Consider the following 22,795-nt stretch of genomic DNA (forward strand, 5'->3'; position numbering starts at 1 on the left):
TATTACAATTTGGTAGTAGAGGATGTTTGTTTTGATGATCGTGGCTGTTTTTGTTGTGATGTTTCTGTTGTGATGATAGTTTTTCAGTCTAAAACAGTACTGTGTAATATAAAATCTTAAGAGGCTATTTTAGTGTATTTAAAACTAAAAAATTTTAGTTACAAAGTTTCCTAAAAATTAGTGATACTTTTTGAAAAGCTGGTTCAAGTACATTTTATTAATTTTTTTCAATAAAAGAGAACAGTGTATTCAAGGTATTTAGTACAAGGTGGAAAGCCTACTTGATTTATTTTTTTTAATGAGTGAATGAATTCAACTTCTACTAGATTATCCTCTGTAAGTTGCGTCTATTAGTTTACACATCAGTCTTTCACAGGTGATTAACCTCACTAAAAACTTCATGTTCATCAATATTGTGTTGAACTTGAAACTGTATTATCATATATGTTTATTAATAGGCAATGGTGTCAGATAATCGTGAAATTGAGAAGTCGCCCATCCATTTGGGTGGGAAAATAACCAACATCCTCAGTTGTAATCCCACTAAGAACCGCCAGGGCGAGACGAAAGCGACATCGCTTCCATCTTTACGTGAGTCTTGGAAATGGTTCAGCACCATGACGTCCGCCGAAGACGTAGGTGTAGACGAGGAACAAAAGAGAAGACCCCTCGTGGAGGTGGCCTGTGGGGCCCGCCCTCCTCGGGCGCCTGTCGCCGTCTGTCCCTGACTCCGCTCCCCCCGGCGGCCGCAGCGAGTGCGCCCCGCAATGCAGCGGGCTGTGGAGGGAGCCTCCATGGAGTCTCCATCAACCATTGAGGACCAGGAGACGGTGGCAGGCGGTAGAGAGGCCTGGGCAGGGCCAGCGCCCCGGGCTGCGGAGCACAGGACGGCGGCGCCCAAGGACGCCCCAGGGCAGGCCTCAGCCCCTCCAACCGGTGGGAGCCCAGCTCCAGGGGAGCCCGCAGCTCCCTCCATCTTGGTTGATGGAGGCGGGGAGCTGCGTCTGGGTCTCTCCACCGTCGTGCCCGTCCCCTATGGCCCCGCGGACGCAGACGCCAGCAGCCGGGGTTGTTCCCTTGGCCGAATGGCAGAGTCCAGTTGGGGCTTCCCGAGGGCAAGTTTCCCGGCCCCACGGGGTTTGTTTTTTAGGGGGTCCCAAGTTCCCACAGTCGTTCCGACAAAATGGAGGACGTCGTCTCCTCCTGCTGCAGCCATGGCGGGAGGTGGGGGACTATTCCCCACGGGGCGCGGCGAGGGTGGAAGGGCCTCCACTGCCCCCAGCGCGGTCGGGATTCCAGTTCACCCGCGGTCCCGAAAGCCCACTCGGACCCGCTCCAGCGCCTCCCCGGCCTCGCCCCTCGCAGGGACCTTCAAGCAACTGGACAGGGAGGGCGTTGGGGCATCGAGGCCGCGGCTCTCCTCGGGCAGAGGCGTTGGGAGCCGCTGCCGCGGCCTGGGCGCCCGGGCTCGGGCGAGGGCAGGCGGCCCCGCCGGAGTCTCCCGGGCTGTGTAGGTCCCGGAGAGCCCCGGGCCCCGAGGAGCCGAAGCGGGTTCGGTACGGCGGGCAGCGAATCTCGGGCTCCTGACCCTGGCAGACCCGGTGGGTGGGGGCGGGGGACCGGCGGGGAGGGGACCCGGCCGGGAGTCGAGGGCCGGCGGAGGCGGGAGTGGAACGGCAGGGCCGGGGGAGTGGCCCGCACCTGACGGACAGCCCTTCGGACCACCCTACCGAGGGGGGGCCCTGAAGGACGGCCGTCGGAGCCAATGGGCGTGCCCGAGGCGCTCCGGCCAGCCTTCCCCGTCAGCCAATGAGCGCGCGGAGGGCGGGGCCTCCCCCGGGCTCGGCCGCGCCGCCGCCTCCTCCGCCTCCTCCTCCTCACCAGCGCTAAAGCCGGGACTGGACCGAGCGGAGTTGTGCGTGTCGCCGAAGGGGGGTGGGCCGGGGGAGGGGAGGTTCGTTCCGCGGAGCCGCAGCCAGAACCGGGTGAGGCTTATCCCCGCTGTCTTTCCAGTCCAGGGCCGCCGAGAGTGGGGGTGGCTGGGAGCAGCGCAGCCTCCGGAGGAGGAGGCGGAGGCGGAGGCGACTAGGGAGGCGGAGATGGGTGAGGGCAGCCTCCGGAGCCTCCCACCGACCCGGGATTAATACCCCGCGGCGCGGCCGCCGTCGCCGCTGCCGCGTCGGGGCCTCGGGGGCAGCTCGGGGCTGCGCTCATGTCAGAGGCGCCTTTGCGTGCGGCCCGAGGGGCTGGGAGAGTGCGGGCGAGGCCGGGAGGGCTGGGTGAGGCGGCCGCCAGCGGCGGGGGTCGCGGGGCCGGCGGGGCGGCGGGACGGCGGGACGGCGGGGCGGGGGTGCCGGCCGCCCGGGGAGGTCGCGGGGCATTTTCCTTTCTCTCCGGCGGGGGGCGGGGGAGGGGCGCCCCGGCTGGGTCTCCGCTCTCGGGGCAGCGCTCCCACCCTGTCCACCGGAGCCGAGGTCCCCAAGTTTTTCGGGGTGAGGGCTGCTGCCTCTGCTCCGCCGGGTCCTCTCCTTCGCTCTTCTTTTCCTCGGCGCTGCGCTGCGCGGCTCTTGCTCCGCACGTATTGTTTGGCTGGGTCTCTAATGGCGGACGGGGAGGCAGCGCTGCCGGTCGCCGACTGCAGGGGGGGGCAAACCTCAGGCCCAGGGCAACTGCTTGGGGCAAATGTGGGCGATATCGGCCCAGCGGTGACGTGAGCCGCCCCTTACCTCTGAATTGGTACTTGGAGTGACGGGGATGACGCTGGGTGGGCAAATTTAGGAGGGAATACAAATCCCTTGCTGGCGTCGAGGCAACGTTTTCCCTTCCCCCCTCCCTTCCCGGGAGCAGGTTCGGTGTCCTTAGGCCCCCTCCCTTCCAGATTTTGCCTTTCACATGGGTTTTGGCCCCAGATATGTATTTTGCGCTGTTTTGCCCCACTTACGCAGGAGGGGGCTGTTGTGCGCATGGTGGGGGTAATAATAGAAGGACCGAACCTCCTTGACCTCTTATTCCCTTCTCTGCCTCCTTCTGGCAGAAAGGGTTGGGTTCTCCCACCAGGTTGTGTGTTTTTGATACATTTTTCTTTTTTCCTCCTATCCCAGGACCAAGAATCGCCTTCAGCCCTGTCTGGTGCATCCTTGGCAGAAAGTGAGGAGGAAAACACCCCCATTGTGAGTCCTTTGCCCCTAATTTGTTGCTAATAGAGGACATTGTCAGGTTGTAGGGGTTAAGCTATGGGACCTGGCCCTCCCCGTTGTTTTGAGGGGGAGGAGCTTTCCCTTGGGTGGCAGCTGCCCCCAGGGCGAAGCCTGGGTAATGGCTGGTGAGGCAGCTGGGAGTGGGCGCTGCTGTTTCCACCGCTGCAGACATCGCTCCTGCTGCTGCAATACCAACCTCAGCAACCAGACGACGGGCTTCTGCAGCTGCTCACGTTACCCGGGAGGAGGGGTGGTGCAAAGGAGGGCATATTTCTGGTGCCCTCTAGAGTTCCAAAATGGGAATTAAAGTTATTTCTTGTTGAATGCTGTGCATGCAACCTGAACATTTTTTCTTCCTTAAACAATGGCTAATGGATTGAAGGAATTGGAAACATAGAAATAATCATTTATATTTTTGTTTATGTCTGCTGGAAACACATATTTTGACACTTACGGCTCATGAGTTGCTAGATCTTTTTCATGTATTTGCTTAGGAAAGGGAGTCAACTCCTCTAGTACTATCTTGTTCACCAAGTAGTATGCTGATCAGTCCAGTGTACTGATCTAGTTACTTTCTTCGTTCCCCATCTTCCATGTTGATCATCTTTAACTTAACGATCATTTTTGAATGTGTTACCTGAGAATTATTTAATTTGTTGGTTTTAAGGCAACTATGTAATGTGCTAGAGAGGAAGATGAAGATAGCCAGTTTTCCATATTTTCCTTCAGGCAATTGAAACTAAAAGTATCTGAAGTCAGCACTCTGGACACATTATGTCTCTGGAGCCCATTGACAGTTGATGTGGTAACTTGTAGATCTCTGTCAGAGTCAGAGATGAGTTATTTACGCTTAAGTATTCAGTCCACATGGTTCAAAAAATAGTTAATTGATAAGCATTTGCTGAATATACATTGTGAAGGATGATGTGAGAATAGTAACTTATATTAAATATACATCGTTCTAGGCACAGTCCAGGACACTTTCCTTTAATCTTAGCAAGTAGCCCACAGGGTAATACGTATGGCATGTATTGAGCCCTTATTGTATGCTAGCCCAATTCTAAGGTTTTTTTTTTTTTTTAAGTTTATTATGGAAACTCTAAATTTTACTAGTAAGAATAGTGTACTGAACCTCCATGTACCCATCATTCACATTCTAAAATTATCAATACGTGCCCACACTAATTTTTAACATGTGTTAAGTAATTTAATTATCACGAAAACCCAGTGATGTTGATAACCACAGTTATCAATTATATTTTTATACTGCCTTGTTTCAAAACTAACGGGCTGTTTGGATCAGAATTAACATAGTCTCTTTTTCAATGTGTCTGTACAATTTACAGTCTGTAATTGTTTTCTAAATATTGCTAACTTGAATGAATATAACATCTCTAATGAGTTTGAAGTTCATCTCAGGCATCAGATCATTCAATAATGAATCAAGGGTTAGATCTTTCAAATAGATGGATGATGCTTATCGCCACATATTTTCACAAAAGATTTATCTTTCTAGGATTTTTTTTCTTTGTTCTTAGTTATGTTGATAGGGGAAGCTTGATAATTGGTTGTGTTTAGTAGATATTTGGAGATGAGGAACATAAAAAATGCAAAATCAGTACTTTTCTGTAATGTCAACATATGTATACTAACGGAAAGCAGTGCTGCTTTTACATAATACCAGAATGGTTCTTGTTTTGCTTAACGATTTAGCTTAGAGTTGAACATTTCTTTACTTAAAAACAGCAACTAGTGATGCTGCTATGTGCTAGACAGTAAGATGAAGATAACCTGATGATTTTTAATTGGCCTTGACTAAATAAGTACTTTTATTATACAGTAGGAACATATGTAAGTGCTTTTAGATCCATTTACAAAGTATTTTGACAGTTAAAAATACTTTGCATATTTATGGCATATTTCTTTAGTGCATCCTTTCTAATATCTGTTCCCTCCCACCTATCCTTTTAAATTGTTGGGAGGAAGATATAAAGTGGTCCCTACTTTTCCATGGGCTGGGCTTTTGTATCTCATGTGGTGAGACAATCCTGAATCACTCAAGTATGACATATATGCTGACATATGAACATTTTAAACTTCTGTGTGGATATAGAGCTTATATTATCTTTGAACAACAGTTTTTATTTTTTCAGTTTTATTGTATTTTGCCCTTGTTTGAGGTACAGAAGTGTACAAATTTAATATTAATGCATTTGAGACAAAGTGAATCTTTACCTTCAGTCAGATGCTCTGGTATTAATGTGATGGGAAGAATGGGTATGAAATGCTGAAACCCTGGTGTCAAAAGGCATGGTATAATTAGAAATGTTATATTTTCTGTCTCTCTAGCATTAATATGTCTCTATACCATTTGACAATATTATTAATATATATCATAATAAATGTCGTTTATTATGAGAAGACTGGGCTATTCAAATTGCATGGGATATATATATATATATATATATATATATTTTTTTTTTTTTTTTTTTTTTTTTTTGAGATGGAGTTTCACTCTTGTTGCCCAGGCTGGAGTGCAGTGATGTGATCTTGGCTCACTGCAACCTCTGCCTCCTGGGTTCAAGTGATTCTCCTGCCTCAGCCTCCCAAGTAGCTGGGATTACAGGCATGCGCCACTGTGCCTGGCCAATTTTGTATTTTTAGTAGAAACAGGATTTCACCATGTTGGTCAGGCTGATCTCGAACTCCTGGCCTCAAGTTATTCGCCTGCCTCAGCCTCCCAAAGTGCTGAGATTACAGGCGTAAGCCACCTTGCCCAGCCTTTTTTTTTTTTTTTTTTTGAGACAGAGTCTCTGTCATCCAGGCTGGAGTGCAGTGGCGTGATGTCTGCTCACTGCAGCCTCCGCCTCCAGGGTTCAAGCATTCTCCTGCCTCAGCTTCCCAAGTAGCTGGGACTACAGGCACGTGCCACTACACCTGGCTAGTTTTGTATTTTTAGTAGAGATGGGGATTTTTAGTAGAGACAAGGTTTCACCATGTTGGCCAGACTGGTCTCGAACTCCTGAGCTCCGGTGATCTGCCCGCCTCAACCTTCCAGAGTGCTGAGATTACAGGCGTGAGCCACCGTGCCGGCCTGCATGTGATTTTTTTAGCGAATGCAAGGAGAGCCCAAACTCAAGTGTTTTCTCTCATTGGATTCACAAATAGTATTTTATGTAGGGCATTTCAATTTAGGGAAGAAATAAATTGCTTTGACTCCCTGCGTTTTGCTCCTTTAAAAACACTTCAGTTGGTTAATTTTCTTATATTCCTGTCAAAGCATAGAAGTGAACAGGACTTTTGAAGTATTCAGATCAAAAAGTTCTAATGCAGGTCTCCAATATATAACACTTACAAAGTTGTCAATGAGAAAAATTAGTTGGATAAATCCATGAATTTGAGTGCAGCAATCTGAGTAACCGTTGCAGCTTATTTTCATATTTTATTTTGGTTGTATACCAGCAAGAATTTTTTTTTTATGTAGTTGGAGTTGCACATTTTTATATTTACAACCTGGTTTTTTAAACAAATCACTTCATAGTCTTTGATGTCTCTTACTAAAATAGACATATGAAAAGGGTCTTTATGGTCATCACCAAATGCTTGACAACAAGATGAGTTGGTCATTTTAAAATGTGTTAAAATTTGGATTATAACACATTTGAATATATCTGTTGTTTTTGTGCATATTTAAGATATATTAATTTTTTTTGGATCAAGCTTTACACAATACTTGAAGCACTTCTGTGGAGCTGCAGAATGAATTTTCGTAAACATTTTTAAACTCTTTTTAAGAGTTTAAAAAGATGTGCAGAGAGGTTAGCAAAATCACTTGATTAGTATGACTTTGAGATTTGTTCTTAGTCCTGTTTTATTTTTAACTTTATAACAGTCCATTGAAAATTAGAAGTAATAAATTTTAAGAAAAATCAATGCTCTTTAATTTGAAAGAAGGGTATAGCTGTTGGGTTTTAGTTTTACTGATTTGATTAATGTTCTGTAAATATTCATGTTTGCTATTTCAAGAAATGACGTAAGAGTAAACTGGTTGGCCGGGCTCAGTGGCTCACGCCTGTAATCTTAGCTTTGGGAGACTGAGGCGGGTGGATCACCTGAGGTCAAGAGTTCGAGACCAGCCTGGCCAATGTGGTGAAACCCTGTCTCTACTAAAATACAAAGATTAGTCAGGCATGGTGGTAGGCACCTGTAATGCCAGCTACTCAGGAGGCTGAGGTAGGAGAATCACCTGAAACTGGGAGGTGGAGGTTGCAGTGAGCCAAGATTGCACCACTGCACTCCAGCCTGGGCAATAGAGTGAGAGACTGTCTCAAAAATAAAAAAAAAAATAAAGTGATTATTCACAGAAATAGATAATGCAAGTTTAATAGGTCGGTTTTTTGTAGAGACAGGGACCCACTTTGTTGTCCACACTGGTCTCAAACTGCTGGACTCAAACGATCTTCCCACCTTGGCCTCCCAAAGTGTTGGGATTTCAGGCGTGAGCCACCATGCCCAGCCAGTAGGTTGGGTTTTTAAAAACTTTTGCACGTTTATGTTTTATTAGTATAAGTTATCATCTTGTTTTTGTTTATTCTTAATTTAGACCGTTCTCTTTAATGTCAGTAGGCTGCCAAGGATTAGGTTTTTCTCTCTTTTTCAGAGGGTTCCAGATTTTTTTTTTCTCTCTAAGTGTTCCTAGTGAATTTCAAGGTCAGATTAGTTTTTGTGAATTTATAAATTAGTCTAAAGAGTTTTTAAAAATTTATCCATAAAAATGTTTTTTTATATTACAAGTTAATGTTAAATTGTAATCAGGATAAATTTGCTAGGAATATAACTAATTGTTGCAACTTCATATGCAAATGTTGGGAAAGATCTGTTAAAACTCTTGCATTAAACTTATTTGTCTCTAACCATGCATTTAGGTTGGATAAGAAAAATACTTAAGTTAGTGGGTGCAGCGCACCGGCATGGCACATGTATACATATGTAACTAACCTGCACAATGTGCACATGTACCCTAAAACTTAAAGTATAATAAAAAAAAAAAGAAAAATACTTACATAGCTATTCTAAGTAACATTGGGATGCACAGTTAGAAGTTGCAGACAGAATAATGTTTGTAAAATGTGACTATAATACAGTGAGACAAATTCTTTTTACTTTATAGCCATACATGTGTATATTACTCTCTGCCGTAGTCACCTGGATACCATCTCTGGACTTACTAGTGTAAGAATTGACAACTAAATTTTTGGGTTTTGTTACTTAACATTAAAAAATGACTTTTCTTCTAATACTGGAACAGTTTTATAATCATTCATTTCAAAGAGGTATGTCTTTTTCCTAGGAAGAATAGTGTTTCTTGGAATATCAAGTTGGACTAGACAGAGCGTTCAGGGTAATAATCAGGGGACTGATTTAACAAATTGGATATTACAACACCTGTTATATATTAGATAGTCATAAAATATGTGTTCTGTTAATTATGGGCTAGCAGTTTCTTTGGCTCTGCTTGGAAGAGCATTTCATCTAGACTTAGTGAATTGTGTTTCTAGTTCTATAGAACTAAGGAAAGGTTTGGGTGGAAGTGAAAATATAAGTTAAATGAAAATTTTATTTTATCCTTCTGTTTAGATTTGTACTTTTTTTCGTTCCAGGCTTGTCATATCTTATTTTAATCATTTTAATTATTTCTGGCCCTGATATGGTATCTGAATTCTTTTTTTTTTTTTTTGAGACGGAGTCTTGCTGTGTTGCCTAGACCAGAGTGCAATGGCATGATCTCAGCTCACTGCAACCTCCGCCTCCTGGGTTCAACTTGAAGCAATTCTCCTGCCTCAGCCTCCTGTGTAGCTGGGATTACAAGTGTGCACCACCACACCTGGCTAATTTTTGTATTTTTAATAGAGACAGGGTTTCACTGTGTTGGCCAGCTGGTTTTGAACTCCTGAACTCAGGTGATCCACCTGCCTGGGCCTCCCAAAGTGCTGGGATTACAGGTGTGAGCCACCGCACCAGGCCTGAATTCTTATATATTTATAATTCTATATTTGCTTGTTTTTTTTTGTTTTTTTTGTTTTTGTTTTGTTTTGTTTTGTTTTGTTTTGAGACAGAGTTTCTCTCTTGTTGCCCAGGCTGGAGTGCAATGGTGCAATCTTGGCTCAACGCAACCTCCGCCTCCCGGGTTCAAGTGATTCTCCTGCCTCAGCCTCCTGAGTAGCTTGGATTTCAGGCATGAGCCGCCACGCCTGGCTAGTTTTGTATTTTTAGTAGAGATGGGGTTTCTCCATGTTGGTGAGGCTGGTCTTGAACTCCCGACCTCAGGTTATCTACCTGCCTAAGCCTCCCAAAGTGCTGGGATTACAGATGTGAACCACTGCACCAGGCCTGAATTCTTATATGTCTATAATTCTTTTTTTTTTTTGGATACAGAGTTTTGCTCTTGTTGCCTAGGTTGGAGTGCAATGGTGTGATCAGGGCTCACCGCAGCCCCTACCTCCTGGTTTCAAGCATTTCTCCTGCGTAGCTGGGATTACAGGCATGTGCCACCACGCCGGGCTAATTTTGTATTTTTAGTATAGACGGGGTTTCTCCATGTTGGTCAGCCTGGTCTCGAACTCCTGACCTCAGGTGATCTGCCTGCCTTGGCCTCCCAAAGTGCTGGGATTATGGTCGTGAGCCACTGCGCCCAGCCTGCTTGTTTTTTCACCTAAAGAAAAATTTGCACTTGTTTTAATTAGTTATAGGAAAATCATGATTATAAAATTTAACAAGTTTTAGCTTTATAACTTTACTATGAATATTGTCTCACTTTATTTTGATTTTTGTCTGTCTGATTATTGTATAGTCCTGTTTCTTAGCCAAATAAGTGTTAACTCCTGCCTAGGAAGTCATTCCATCCTATGTCTCTGTACCGTTTTACATTGCTTATGGAAGAGAAGCTTCTGTTCCAGTTAGTCTCTCTTCCATGACACAGACTCCTGACTTCTGTTATTTTATGTTCTCTTTATTTGTATATCACATTTTCCTTTTTCAAGGACCTTACTCTTCTGTTTTCATTCAGTCTTCCTCCTGGACTTACCTGTTCATTTGTCTTTCCTTTTCCTAACTCCTTTTGCTTTTTTTAAAAAAAGAGCACAGTATCTGTAATAGCATCCTATATAAAAGTCTGATTATACTGTCCTTTTAGGGGGTATGTTTCCAAATTACAGTAAACTTGTGAATTTGGTGAGATCATGATATGTGAGTATGGTTCTAGAGATATATAAGGGCCTCACATGGAAAGGGAACTAGTGAGTACTAAGAGAAGATTGGAAGGCTAACGACTTAATTTTGCAGATTTTCTGCCAAAAAAAGCCATTTTTCTCATTGTAGCATGACATGAGTTGGAGTCATACAGATTCAGGCTTAAACCTGCTCATGAAGGGAGTTTTGGGGTGATAGAGTGTTATATAAAACTGGATTGTGGTGATTGTTGCAGAAGTATATACATTTAATACATTTATCAAATCTTTCACTTAAGTAAATTTTACTACACGTACATTATGCTTTAATATAACTATTAAAAACAATTTTGCTCCGGTATTTACCAGTTTGCGATATCAGGCAAGTCATGTAACATCTGAGCTGTAGTTCAGTCAGTTAACAAATGAGTATGGTAATGCCTGGTTTCCTGAGATTGTTGAGGTGAGGACTAAAAATAATACAGGGTATGCACCTGGCCAATAGTAGGTGCTCAGTTAATAGCAGCTGCAATTCTTAAACTGTCTGTTTATATGGACCAAACATAATGAATTTGCTGCCACCACCTGGTATGGTAAACTTACTGTGTGCTTATCTGGTAATGACTAGAAGAATTTCTATGTTTCTCTTCACCGACTTCCCTCTTCTAGCTTTTTCATTAGTCTGCAGTGCTTTATCCTCCATCGAGATAAAAATGCTTTATCCTCCAGAATCTCTGCATCTTTTTCTAACGATTTCTTCTTTTCCCTATACTTTAGAAAGAAATCCACTGTCTGATCTGCACTGTCAACACTATAACAAATCTGCTCTTCTGAGGTCGCTAGTGACCTAATTGCCAAATCTTTTAACTGCTTCTTTTTGTCTTAATTCTGTAACATTTAAAATTTTTGCTTCTAGGGCTTAATGTGGTCTCATAGTTATGACCACCTCCTTCACTTCCCCTCGCTAGACTTTCCTTTTTTTGAGCCAGAGTTTTGCTTTTCTTGCTCAAGCTGGAGCGCAATGGTGTGATCTCGGTCCCCTGCAACCTCCGCCTCCCGGGTTCAAGCGATTCTCCTGCCTCAACCTCCCGAGTAGCTGGGACTACAGGTGCGCTGGGATTACAGGTGCGCGCCACTGTGCCTGGCTAATTTTTTTGTATTTTTAGTAGAAATGGGGTTTAACCATGTTAGCTAGGCTGGTCTCGAACTCCTGACCTCAGGTGATCTGCCCACCTTGGCCTCCCAAAGTGCTGGGATTACAGGCGTGAGCCACCGCACCAGACCTCCCCTCACTAGACTAATGTTGAGACCTTTAAGTGTCCTTTACTGTCATCTTTAGCTCTTACTATGCTTTTAACTTTCACCTTAGTCTGTTAGAAAACGGAATTATTTACAAGGCAGTTTCTTCCTATTCTTGACTCCATTGTAGCCAGATTAATTTTTCCTAAAGCTCAGTCCGATGACATTGCTCATTTTGCAAAAACTTGAGAAATTTCTGTTGGCATGTGAAACAAAATAAAAATTAAGCCTGGACTTAAAAACCCTTTTAAAAAGAAAAAATCAAGTAGGAAGTGTGTTATGTGTGTTTTTCATGTAAGTTCTCACTGTTCAGTTCAGAGAGGTAGTCATATAAATGAGTAAATATAAACAAAGTGTAATAGGTAATAAACAGAAATGAATAATTATATGCATATCACAAAGGACACTTCTTAAAGAATATTTTGGTTATAAAAATAAAACATTCCCTTAATATCTTTATGCAGTAAGAAATATATGTGACATAGAAAATGAGAGTTCCTGCATAATTCCATTCCCCTTGAGACCAGTGTTTAAACTTTAAAATGTATTCTTATGATTTTTCCACCTGGTCATCACACTAATAATTTGCATATATACTGTTACTATCAACAATGGATGTATTCATCGCAGTCTGACATCCTTATTTTCCGTTCCCTATCCTTATGTTGCAGAAGTCTTTAGCTGATTGTTTGAATTCTAGTGATCAGTTTATTAGGCCAGTTCACTAGTCTTAGTTCTAGCTGATGGGAAGATGATGTGGTATAATGAAAGGTATGTGGACTTTTTAGGTACAAACTTTGCGTGTGCCACCTACAGCTGTGTGCCGTAGGAGATTTACTTGATTGTACAGAGTAATTTACTCAACTGCAAAATGGGGTCATAATATAGTATAAGGTCTTTTCAAGGAACTTGTGATGAGAGTGCTGTCAAGCATGTTTTTCATAATTGGTAGTTATTGTGTTAGATGTATGATGAAATTCAGAGGCAAAAGTATAACTCAAGATATGAAGGAAGGGATTGAATAAAAGAGATCAGCAAAATAAGACTTACTGAGGACTGCTTTCTTTAGTTAAGATTTATTGAGGGTTGCCTTCTTTGCTTCAGGCTCACTTTATTTACTAGATAATTTAAAAAATAAAAAGCTATTGAATTGTAAGTGATAAGATTTTTTATTTTCTGAAATTTGTCTAATAAGGAAATTCTGATACTCTATGCTCTGTATTCCTTTGACTTTTTTCTTTTTTAAAGCAATCTGAAACATTTGAACATCTCAAGAAAAAAATGCTGGTTAAAAAAGAGTTTTGAGTCTTATGAAACAGAGGCAAGAGATTTTTACTTAGTAATAGTCTGTATTAGAGAAATAGATTCTTAGTACCTGAAGTCTACCTTATTGGATCTGTGGTCTCATTTGCTTATTGATGCAAGTATTGTTGTTTCTTTAGGTTAGATGAGGTCTTAATCATGGAACATTTGAAGTCACGTAAAGAAGGTAATGTTTTTTTAAAAGCCCTCTACTCCATCTGTTTAAACATTATGGAAAATTTGTTATCAAAAACAGTCATTACACTAGATTATAGATTTGGAACACCAACAAGTGGTCATAAGAATAAATGAATGTTTGATGATTTGTTTCCAAATTAACGTGTGTAGTTGAAGTTTATTTTTGCTGTTGTAGTTTTTAAACTATGTTTGGAGAAGGAAGTATGGGTTTATTTACCTTTTTTGGTAAAGGGGATCACAGGGATAGGGTATGATAACCTTTCATTAGGGACTAAAATCAGGTCATGTTACTAACTGTAATTACGTAGATGAATATGGAAGTAAAAAAAATTAGGACCAAAGACAAAGGATAGAGATAAATTATATTTTAGCTTGTTTCATCTTTTGAGGAAGTTATTCTAATTTTCCATTTTTAACAGGGAAATGGGCTTGGGGGTGAAGTGATTGTCCTATGCACACAAGAAGAGAGAGAGCCAGAATTCAGTGTGGGTCAGGGAGGAGTGAAAAAACCCCAAACCAAAAAAAAAAAGGGCATCCTCTCAGAAAGGTTATTTATTAAAGAAAAATATTCATTCAGTAAATATTTATTGGCCAGGCTTTTATTAAGTTCAAGGTTATAGTAAGGCAATAAGAGCATAGGTCTTTTCCCTCATGGACCTTGCAGTCTTCTGGGGGTTACAGATTACAAATCAACAAACATAACTACAAATTGGATAAATGCAGCTGAGGAAATGAGTATGATCTGAGATTGTAGCAGGAGACACCTAATTGAGACCAGCGATGGATTAGTGGAGTGTTTGACGCAGGAGGATCTTTTCTTTGAGAGAGAGACATTTAAGCAGAGAATAGACGGAAGCGTGAAAAGGAGTCTTTCAGGCAGAGGAAGATCCTGAGATGAGGAGCTTGAACTCTTCCACAGCCTGAAAGAAGGCTTAGTTTAGTTTAGCTGAAGCTTAATGAGCAAGGTGGGGAAGAGTAGGGCTGAAAGTGAACCTAGATTGTAGGTAGGGATCAAAGCATACGGAAATATTACATACAGGTAAGGGGAAGAATTGTAGGCTTTCTCCTAAGTATACTGAAAAGCCACGTAAGTGAATGTTGTAGTCTGATTTCATTTTTAGTTTATATGTGTGTGTGTGTGTGTGTGTATATATATATATATATATGTATATATATTTTTTTTTTTTTCTTGAGATGGAGTTTCACTCTTGCTGCCCAGGCTGGAGTGCAGTGGTGTGATCTCGGCTCACCACCACCTCTGCCTCCGGGGTTGAAGCTAATCTCCTATCTCAGCCTCCCAAGTAGCTGGGATTACAGGCATGTGCCACCACACCAGGTTAATTTTGTAGTTTTAGTAGAGACGGGGTTTCTCCATGTTGGTCAGGCTGGTCTCGAACTCCTGATCTCAGGTGATCCACCTGCCTCAGCCTCACAAGGTGTTGGGATTACAGGAGTGAGTCACCATGCCCAGCCGATTCATTTTTAAGAAGTTCTTTAGATATTCTCGGGAATATAGTAAGTAATATCAGTATTCCAGCAGAAAAATGGTGGACTTCTCGGGCAAGAAGGATAGTAGCAGAGATGGGTAGAAGTGGACAATTTCGAGATTTATTTTGGAAGTAGGAAGAGCACGTGATGATTGCAGGCTGTAGGGGAAGAAAGGAGAAAAAATTAAGAATGATCTCCAGATTTCTATTATTGAGTCACTAGACATAAAACATCGTGAAATGGCAAAAACTGGAAGAGGTACAGATAAAAGGGGATAGAGCAAGTTAAAAAAAAAAAACTAGATGTAGAGAGTAGGCAGTTTGGCATTTTGAAACATCTTGATTGAGATAAATTAAGGAGTTTAGGGGTATTAGGGTATTATTTTAAATCATGGGAATGGATGAGATCCCCAAAGAAAGTTAAAATTACTTGAAAGTACCTTGTAGTTAAATTTTGGTCCTATAGGAGAGAAGAAATTATTTCTTACCTCTAGAAATTCTACACCCTAGAGATCCCTGAATGAAATAATTGATTTATTCATGTATTTATTAGATCAAAGGGATTTTTGTTTAGACTCTGTCATAACCCTTGAATGGATTTTTAGTAGCTGAGTACATGAATTAAATGGTTCCTATCATTTTCTAAAGCCAGACTACCTTTGTTTTAGGTATCTAATAGAGATATGTTCAACAGATTTGTGGCTAAATTGTAAGCAATGTGAATACATAATTTATGTTATCTGTCTTTGGTTTTCTGGTCCCTGTCTCCATTCTGCAAAGGTTAAGAATATCACTTTAGTATGTATTACATTTACCCTTAAGAATTATCTAGTAATCTTGTGTATGCCTTTTAAAAACATGTATAGTATAAATATCTTTTTGCAACTTTTTTTTTCACTTAGTGGTATGTCTTAGCTGTCTTTAAGAGTTAATACAGAAAGATCTCCTTTTTAACTGTCGTGAAGTATTTAATGGCATGGATATAATACAGCTTAGACATTCTTTTGATGGACAGTCTGTTTCCAATTTTTTGCTATTGTAGATAATCCTGCAAGGAATATACTTGCATTTTCTTCAGATTTATGAGTGTTTTCTCTAGGGAAGATTCTGAGAATAGGAATTCCTGAGTCAGAGTATATGCATATTATATATTTTAATAGATAACTGCCAAATTGCCCTCCGTTATTCTTCTATACCAACTGCATTTCCACCACTTCTTCCACATTCTTCCCAACACTGTATATTATCAAATAGCTAAATTTAATGTGTTCCCTCTGAAGTATAAGTATCGATTTTTTGTTATAGCTGTTACAAATTATTTATATACATATATAGATATATATATGTATATATATATATATATTTTTTTTTTTGAGATGGAGTCTCGCTCTTATCACCCAGGCTGGAGTGCAATGGTGCGATCTCGGCTCACTGCAACCTCTACCTCCAGGGTTCAAGCGATTCTCCTGCCTCAGCCTCCCGAGTAGCTGGGATTACAGGTGCCCGCCACCAGGCTTGGCTAAGTTTTGTATTTTTAGTAGAGATGGGGTTTCACTGTGTTGGCCAGGCTAGTCTCAAACTCCTGACCTCAGGTGATCCGCCCACCTCAGCCTCCCAAAGTGCTGAGATTACAGGCATTAGCCACTGCGCCCAGCTACAAGTATATATATTTATGGTATCTTTGTTTGCTATATAAATTTTTTCATGTAATGGAGAAATCCATTTTATTCTTGTAAGAAATAGGAATAACTATAACAGGAAGTATGCAAGACTTTAATGAAGGAAACTATAAAACAATACCATAGAGGGGCCGGGCATGGTGGTTTCTGCCTGTAATCCCAGCACTTTGGGAGGCCAAGGCAGGTGGATCTCCTGAGGTCAAGAGTTCAAGACCAGCCTGGCCAACATGGTGAAACCCCGTTTCTACTGAAAGTACAAAAATTAGCAGGGCGTGGTGGTGTGCGCCTGTAGTCCCAGCTACTTGAGAGGCTGAGGCAGAAGAATTGCCTGAACCCGGGAGGCAGAGGTTGCAGTGATCCAAGATCATGCCACTGCACTCCAGGCTGGGTGACAGAGCGAAACTCCATCTCAAAAAAAAAAAAAAAAAAAAAAAAACCAAAAAACAAAACAAAAAACAGAAAAAAAACCCAACACAATACCATAGGGCAAGCTTGTCCAATCCGCAGCCCGCAGGTCCCGTGCTGCCTAGGAGGTCTTTTGAGTGTGGCTCAACACAAATTTGTAAACCTTCTTAAAACATTGTGAGATTTTTTTTTTGGATTTTTTTTGTTGTTGTTAGCTCATCAGTTATCATTAGTGTTAGTGTATTTTATGTGTGGCCCAAGACAGTTTTTTCAATGTGGCCCAGGGTAGCCAAAAGGTTGGGTACCCTTACCAGAGGGCATATAAGAAAACTTTAAATGGAAAGATGTGCCAGTGTCTGAATGGGAAGACTTCCATAATGTAAAAATGTTTAGTTTGTCTCCAGATTAATCTCTTAAATTCAGTGAAACCCTAATCAAATCCCAGTATATTTGCATATGATACCAACTTTAAAAGGTAGAAAAGGGTAAACAGTGAGAAGGAAAACTCACTCTTCTTCCTCTGATTCATCTACACAATTCTCTTCCCTAGAGGCAAACCACTGTTGTCATTTTCTTGGGCGTTTATCGAGAGATACTGTGTGTGGTGCGTTTACGCATTGTTTTATACCTTGCTGTTTACACTTAATTTTTATTTATGGTTGATCCTTATTAGCATGTAAGTCCATTTAGAGTTGCTTCATTGTTTCGAAGTGCTGCATGGTGTTTTGTTGTATGTCTTTGTCATCATTAATTTTATCCATTGTGTGTTGAGACATTTGGATTGTTTAAATCTTTTGATTTTACCATGAATATCCTTCTACTTTTTTTTTTTTTGAGACAGACTCTTGCTCTGTTGCCCAGGCTGGAGTGCAGTGGTGTGATCTCGGCTCTCTGCAGTCTCTTCTGGGTTCAAGCAATTCTCCTGCCTCAGCCTCCTGAGTAGCTAGGATTACAGGCGCCCGCCACCACACTCGGCTAATTTTTGTATTTTTAGTAGAGATGGGGTTTCACCATGTGGGCCAGGCTGATCTCTAACTCCTGACCTCGTGATCCACCCACCTCAGCCTCCCGAAGTGCTGGGATTACAGGCGTGAGCCACTGTGCCTGGCCTGTTCTTTAAAATATGAGATAATATATCTGTTGGATGGATGCCTAAAAGTGGAATTGCTTGGTCAAAGAAATGTTTTTTTAGTTGCCCTCTATAGAGACTGTACCAATTAACAGAATAGGAGTCTTGCTGCATGGGATATTGTTAAGACTTGGTGGGCCTTTGTTAATGTAAGAGAAAATTGGTGGCCTTTCAGAATTTAAGTAGTATTTTTGTAGATACATATTTAAGAGTGATTTTTGTGTGTGAACTGTTTATTTTTTGTCATTTATTCTATTTGATTGTGGTTTATCTCATTGATTGTAGGAGCTCTTTGCCTTCATTTTATTACGATATGACAAAAATTTTCTTTTCATAGGATATCATTGTTTTTGGTATTTTTTTCCCCCATATGGTGTCTTCTTTTCTTAAAAAAAAAAAAAAGTATAGTAACATAAGACCATTTTTTACCATTTTTAAGGGTACACAATTTTGTGACATTAAGTACATTCACAGTTTCTTGTAAAAATCAACATTATCCATTGCCAGAATGTTTTCATCATCCCAAATAGAAACCATACTCATTAGCATTCCTTGTCTCCCCTTCCTCAAGCCCCTGGTAACTTCTGTTCTACCTTCTGTATCGAACTACCTCATGAATGGAATCACAATATTTGTCCTTTTGTGTCTGGCCTACTTCACTTAGCATAATGTTTTCAAAGTTCATCTATGTTGTAGTATGTATCAGAGTTTTATTCATTGTTAAAGCTGTATAATATTCCCCTGTATATGTTTACCAACATTTTATTTATCCGTTCACTCTTTGTTGGACACTTAGGTTGTTTTCACCTTTTGGCCGTTGTGAAAATGCTTCTGTGATCATTGTTGTACAGGTATCTATTTGAGTCATTGCTTTCAGTTATTTTGGGTTTATATCTCACAATGAAATTGATGGGTCATAGATTAATATCCACATGTGACTTTGGGGAACCATTAAACTGTTTTCCACAGTGTGGTACCATTTTACGTTTTTACCAGCAATACAGAAGAGTTCCAATTTCTGAAAGTCTTTATCAGCACTTTTCTTTTTTTAAAATTTTTCCTCCATTTTTAAAATTTATGTATGTATGTATGTATGTATGTATGTATGTAGAGCTGGAGTCTTGCAATGTTGCCCAGCCTGGTCTTGAACTCCTGGCCTCAATTGATTCTTTCACCTTGGCCTTCCAAAGCATTGGGATTACAGGTGTGAGCACCACCACGCCTGACCTCCTTTTTTAGAAAAACAGCAATCCTAGGCCGGGCACGGTAGCTCATGCCTGTAATCCCAGCACTTTGGGAGGCCGAAGCGGGCAGATCACGAGGTCAAGAAATCGAGACCATCCTGCCCAACGTGGTAAAAATTTTTTGTAAAAATACAAAAATTAACTGGGTGTGCTGGCGCGCGCCTGTAGTCCCAGCTACTTGGGAGGCTGAGGCAGGAGAATCACTTGAACCTGGGAGGCAGAGGTTGCAGTGAGCCAGGATCATGCCACTGCACTCCAGCCTGGCGACAGAGCGAGACTTCACCTCAAAAAAAAAAAAAAAAAAGAAAAGAAAGAAAAATAGCAATCCTAATGCGTGTGAAATGGTACTTTATTTTTTTTCTTTATTTTTTATTTTAAATTGTAAAAAAAAAACATAAAATTTACTATTTTTACCACTTTTAAGTGTTCAGCTCAATATTAGTGGGTATATTCACATTGTCACACAGGAGATCTCCAGACCTTTTTTATTTTATAAAACCAGAACTCTACGTATTAAACAACAGTTCCCCAATTATCTCTTCCTCCAGCCCCTGGTAACCACCATTTTACTTTCTGTTTATGAATTTGACTACTTTAGATACTTCACATAAGTGGAATCCTGCAGTATTTGTCTTTTTGTGACTGGCTGTTTTCAGGTAGCATGATGTCCTCATGGTTCTATGTTATAGCGTGTGTCAGAATTTTCTTCCTTTTAGAAGTCTATTGTATGTATATGTCTTTTAGGTCTGAGTAGTTTATAGTGTTGTTTAAGCCCCTTCCATTTCCTTACTGATTTTCCGTTTGGTCGTTCTATCCATTTTTGGAAGGGTATAATGAAGTCTTCAGCTATTATCATAGAGTTTTGTGTCTATCTCTCCTTTTAATTCTGGTAATTTTTGCTTTAATATATTTTGATGCTTAGTTGTTAAGTATCTATATGTTTAGAACTGCTGTATCTTCTTGCTAGAACGAACCTTTCATCAATATATAATGTCCTTTGTCTCTTATAACCTTTTTTGATTTAAAGTTAATTTCTGATTAGTATAGCCACTCCAATTCTCATTTGGTTAATATTTGCATATATTAGGTTTTCTATCCTAACAGAAAATAGTACTCAGCTATTCTGTATCTTTGTATCTGAAGTGAATCTTTTTCTTTTTCTTTAAATTGAGATGGGATCTCACTTTGTTGCCTAGGTTGGTCTCAAACTCCTGGGCTCAGGTGATCCTGCTGCTTTCGGCTCCCAAAGTGTTGGGATTACAGGCACGAACCATGGTGCCCATCCCTAAAGTGAATCTTTTGTAGACAGCATATAGATGGATCGTGTTTTAAAAAATTCAGTCTGCCAGTGTATCTTTTATTATAATTTAATCTATTTATATCTAAGGTAAGTCTTCATAAGGATTTACCTCTGCCATTTTGCTGTTTTCTGCATGTCTTATGTTTTTTCCTTTCCATTTCTTTTTTTTTTTTTTTTTTGAGACAGAGTCTTTCTTTGTCACCCGGGCTGGAGTGCAGTGGCGCGATCTCGGCTCACTGCAAGCTCTGCCTCCCGGGTTCACGCCATTCTCCTGCCTCAGCCTCCTCAGTAGCTGGGACTACAGGCGTCCGCCACCACGTCTGGCTAATTTTTTTGTATTCTTAGTAGAGACGGGGTTTCACTGTGTTAGCCAGGATGGTCTCGATCTCCTGACCTTGTGGTCCACCCACCTCAGCCTCCCAAAGTGCTGGGATTACAGTCATGAGCCACCGCGCCCAGCCAACCCTTTCCATTTCTTCTATTATTGCTTTTTATGTTAAATTTTTCTCTAGTGTACCATTTGATTTCCTTCTTTTCTATATATTTTAAAAGTTTTTTTTTTTTTTTGAGACGGGGTCTTGCTGTGTCGCCCAGGCTGGAGTGCAGTGGCACAATCTCGGCTCACAGCAAGCCCCGCCTCCTGGGTTCATGCCATTATCCTGCCTCAGCCTCCTGAGCAGCTGTGACTACAGGCGCCCACCACCACGCCTGGCTAATGTTTTTGTATTTTTAGTAGAGACGGGGTTTCACCGAGTCAGGCAGGATGGTCTTGAACTCCTGACCTAGTGATCCTCCCGCCTTGGCCTCCCAAAGTTCTGGGATTACAGGTGTGAGCCACTGCACCCAGCCTAAAAGTATTTTTTAAATGGTTACCTTGGGGATTAAAATAGCCATATACCCTTCCAAAAATGGATAGAACCACCAAACAGAAGATTAAATTTATAATAACATATTGCAAATAACTTGGTTTCAGAAGTATACAAACACTCTACTGCTGTACTTCTCTGTCCTCTTCCTTTGTAATATTATTGTCATAGATTACATCTGTATATATTGTGTGCTCATTAATATAAATTTAAAATTACTGTTTTTTGGGTTTTTTTTTTGAGACAAAGTTTCGCTCTTGTTGCCCAGGCTGGAGTGCAATGGTGCAATCTTGGCTCACCACAACCTCCGCCTCCTGGGTTCAAGTGATTCTCCTGCCTCAGCCTGCCGAGTAGCTGGGATTACAGGCATGTGCCACCACGCCAGCTACTTTTGTATTTTTAGTAGAGACGGGGTTTCTTCATGTTGGTCAGGCTGGTCTGAAACTCCCGACCTCAGGTGATCTGCCTGCCTTGGCCTCCCAAAGTGCTGGGATTACAGGTGTGAGCCACCGCTCCCAGCCTAAAATTACTGTTTTGTGCCTTTATCTTTTATATCATATAAAAAAATTAATTATAAACCTAAAGTACATTACCGCTGACTTTTCTGTTATCTCTTTAGTTACCTTCACTCATATTCTTTATTTCTTCTTACCATGTTGAGTTACTCTTCAGTATTTTATCATTTTTGCTGGAAGAACTCTCTTCAGCATTTCATGTTGGGCAGGTCTGCAGGAAATGAACTTCTTTCTGCTTTTGCTTATTTGGAAATATCTTAGTTTCACCTTATTTTTGGAGGGATGTTTTGCTGCATATAGAATTCTTGGCTGACAGATTTTTACCCCCCTCTTTCTGTTAGCACTTTAAATATGTCATCCCACTGACTTCTGGCTTCTATAGTTTCTGATGAAAAAATGCTGATAATGATAATCTAAATAATCTAATGAGGATTCCTTGAACCAGATGAGTCTCTTCTTTTTTGCTGCTTTCAAAATTTCTGCTCTCTTTGAGGTCCACAATGTGTCTTGACATGGATATCTTTGAGTTTATCCTGCTTTTGGAGTTTGTTGAGCTTCTTGGATATGTATATTTATCATCATCATATTAGGGCAGTTTTCAGCCATTGTTTCTTCAAATGTTTTGTTAACTTTGGAAATCTGATTCCCCCAGTCTTTATAGATCACAGATTTTTTACTTGTTGAGGGATAGAGCTGTTCACGTGACTTTTTCTGCACTCTTTTTTTTTTTTTGCCCAGTTTATGTTTCTTGTTTGTAGGCACTGGAGTTTCTCTTCCATTATCTGTGTGGTGAGGTACTGACCTGACAAAAATTTCCTTAAATGTCTGCAGAGAAAAGAGAAAATGGTCATGTCTCAGTAAATCTGTGATAGATACTACAGGGAAAGCTGCTCCTGCCCAGAAGGCTGAAACCAAGGAAGTGTCTGCTCCAGACCAGCCCAAACACAC

At 41.3% G+C, this 22,795-nt stretch overlaps 1 protein-coding gene across 32 annotated transcripts in view; it reads left to right on the top strand.

The window, feature by feature from the left end:
* Nucleotides 1-458: 458 nt before the first annotated feature.
* Nucleotides 459-22,795, top strand: part of ZMYM2 (zinc finger MYM-type containing 2) — a 129,376-nt gene continuing 107,039 nt past the window's right edge. For 6 of the 32 annotated variants that reach the window (XR_010150609.1, XR_010150612.1, XR_010150613.1 and 3 more), the window contains exons 1-2: nt 1,814-1,985; nt 3,102-3,170. The gene's annotated coding sequence lies outside the window, so the exon portion shown is untranslated. Of the gene's footprint in view, nt 636-671; nt 937-1,755; nt 2,280-2,401; nt 2,493-3,101; nt 3,171-18,718; nt 18,774-22,795 lie in introns of those variants that run through there. The other 26 variants (XR_010150617.1, XR_010150621.1, XR_010150618.1 and 23 more) reach the window with 14 other exon arrangements.

This window comes from Pan troglodytes, chromosome 14 (assembly GCF_028858775.2).
Source record: "Pan troglodytes isolate AG18354 chromosome 14, NHGRI_mPanTro3-v2.0_pri, whole genome shotgun sequence".
Classification (NCBI taxonomy): Eukaryota; Metazoa; Chordata; class Mammalia; order Primates; family Hominidae; genus Pan; species Pan troglodytes.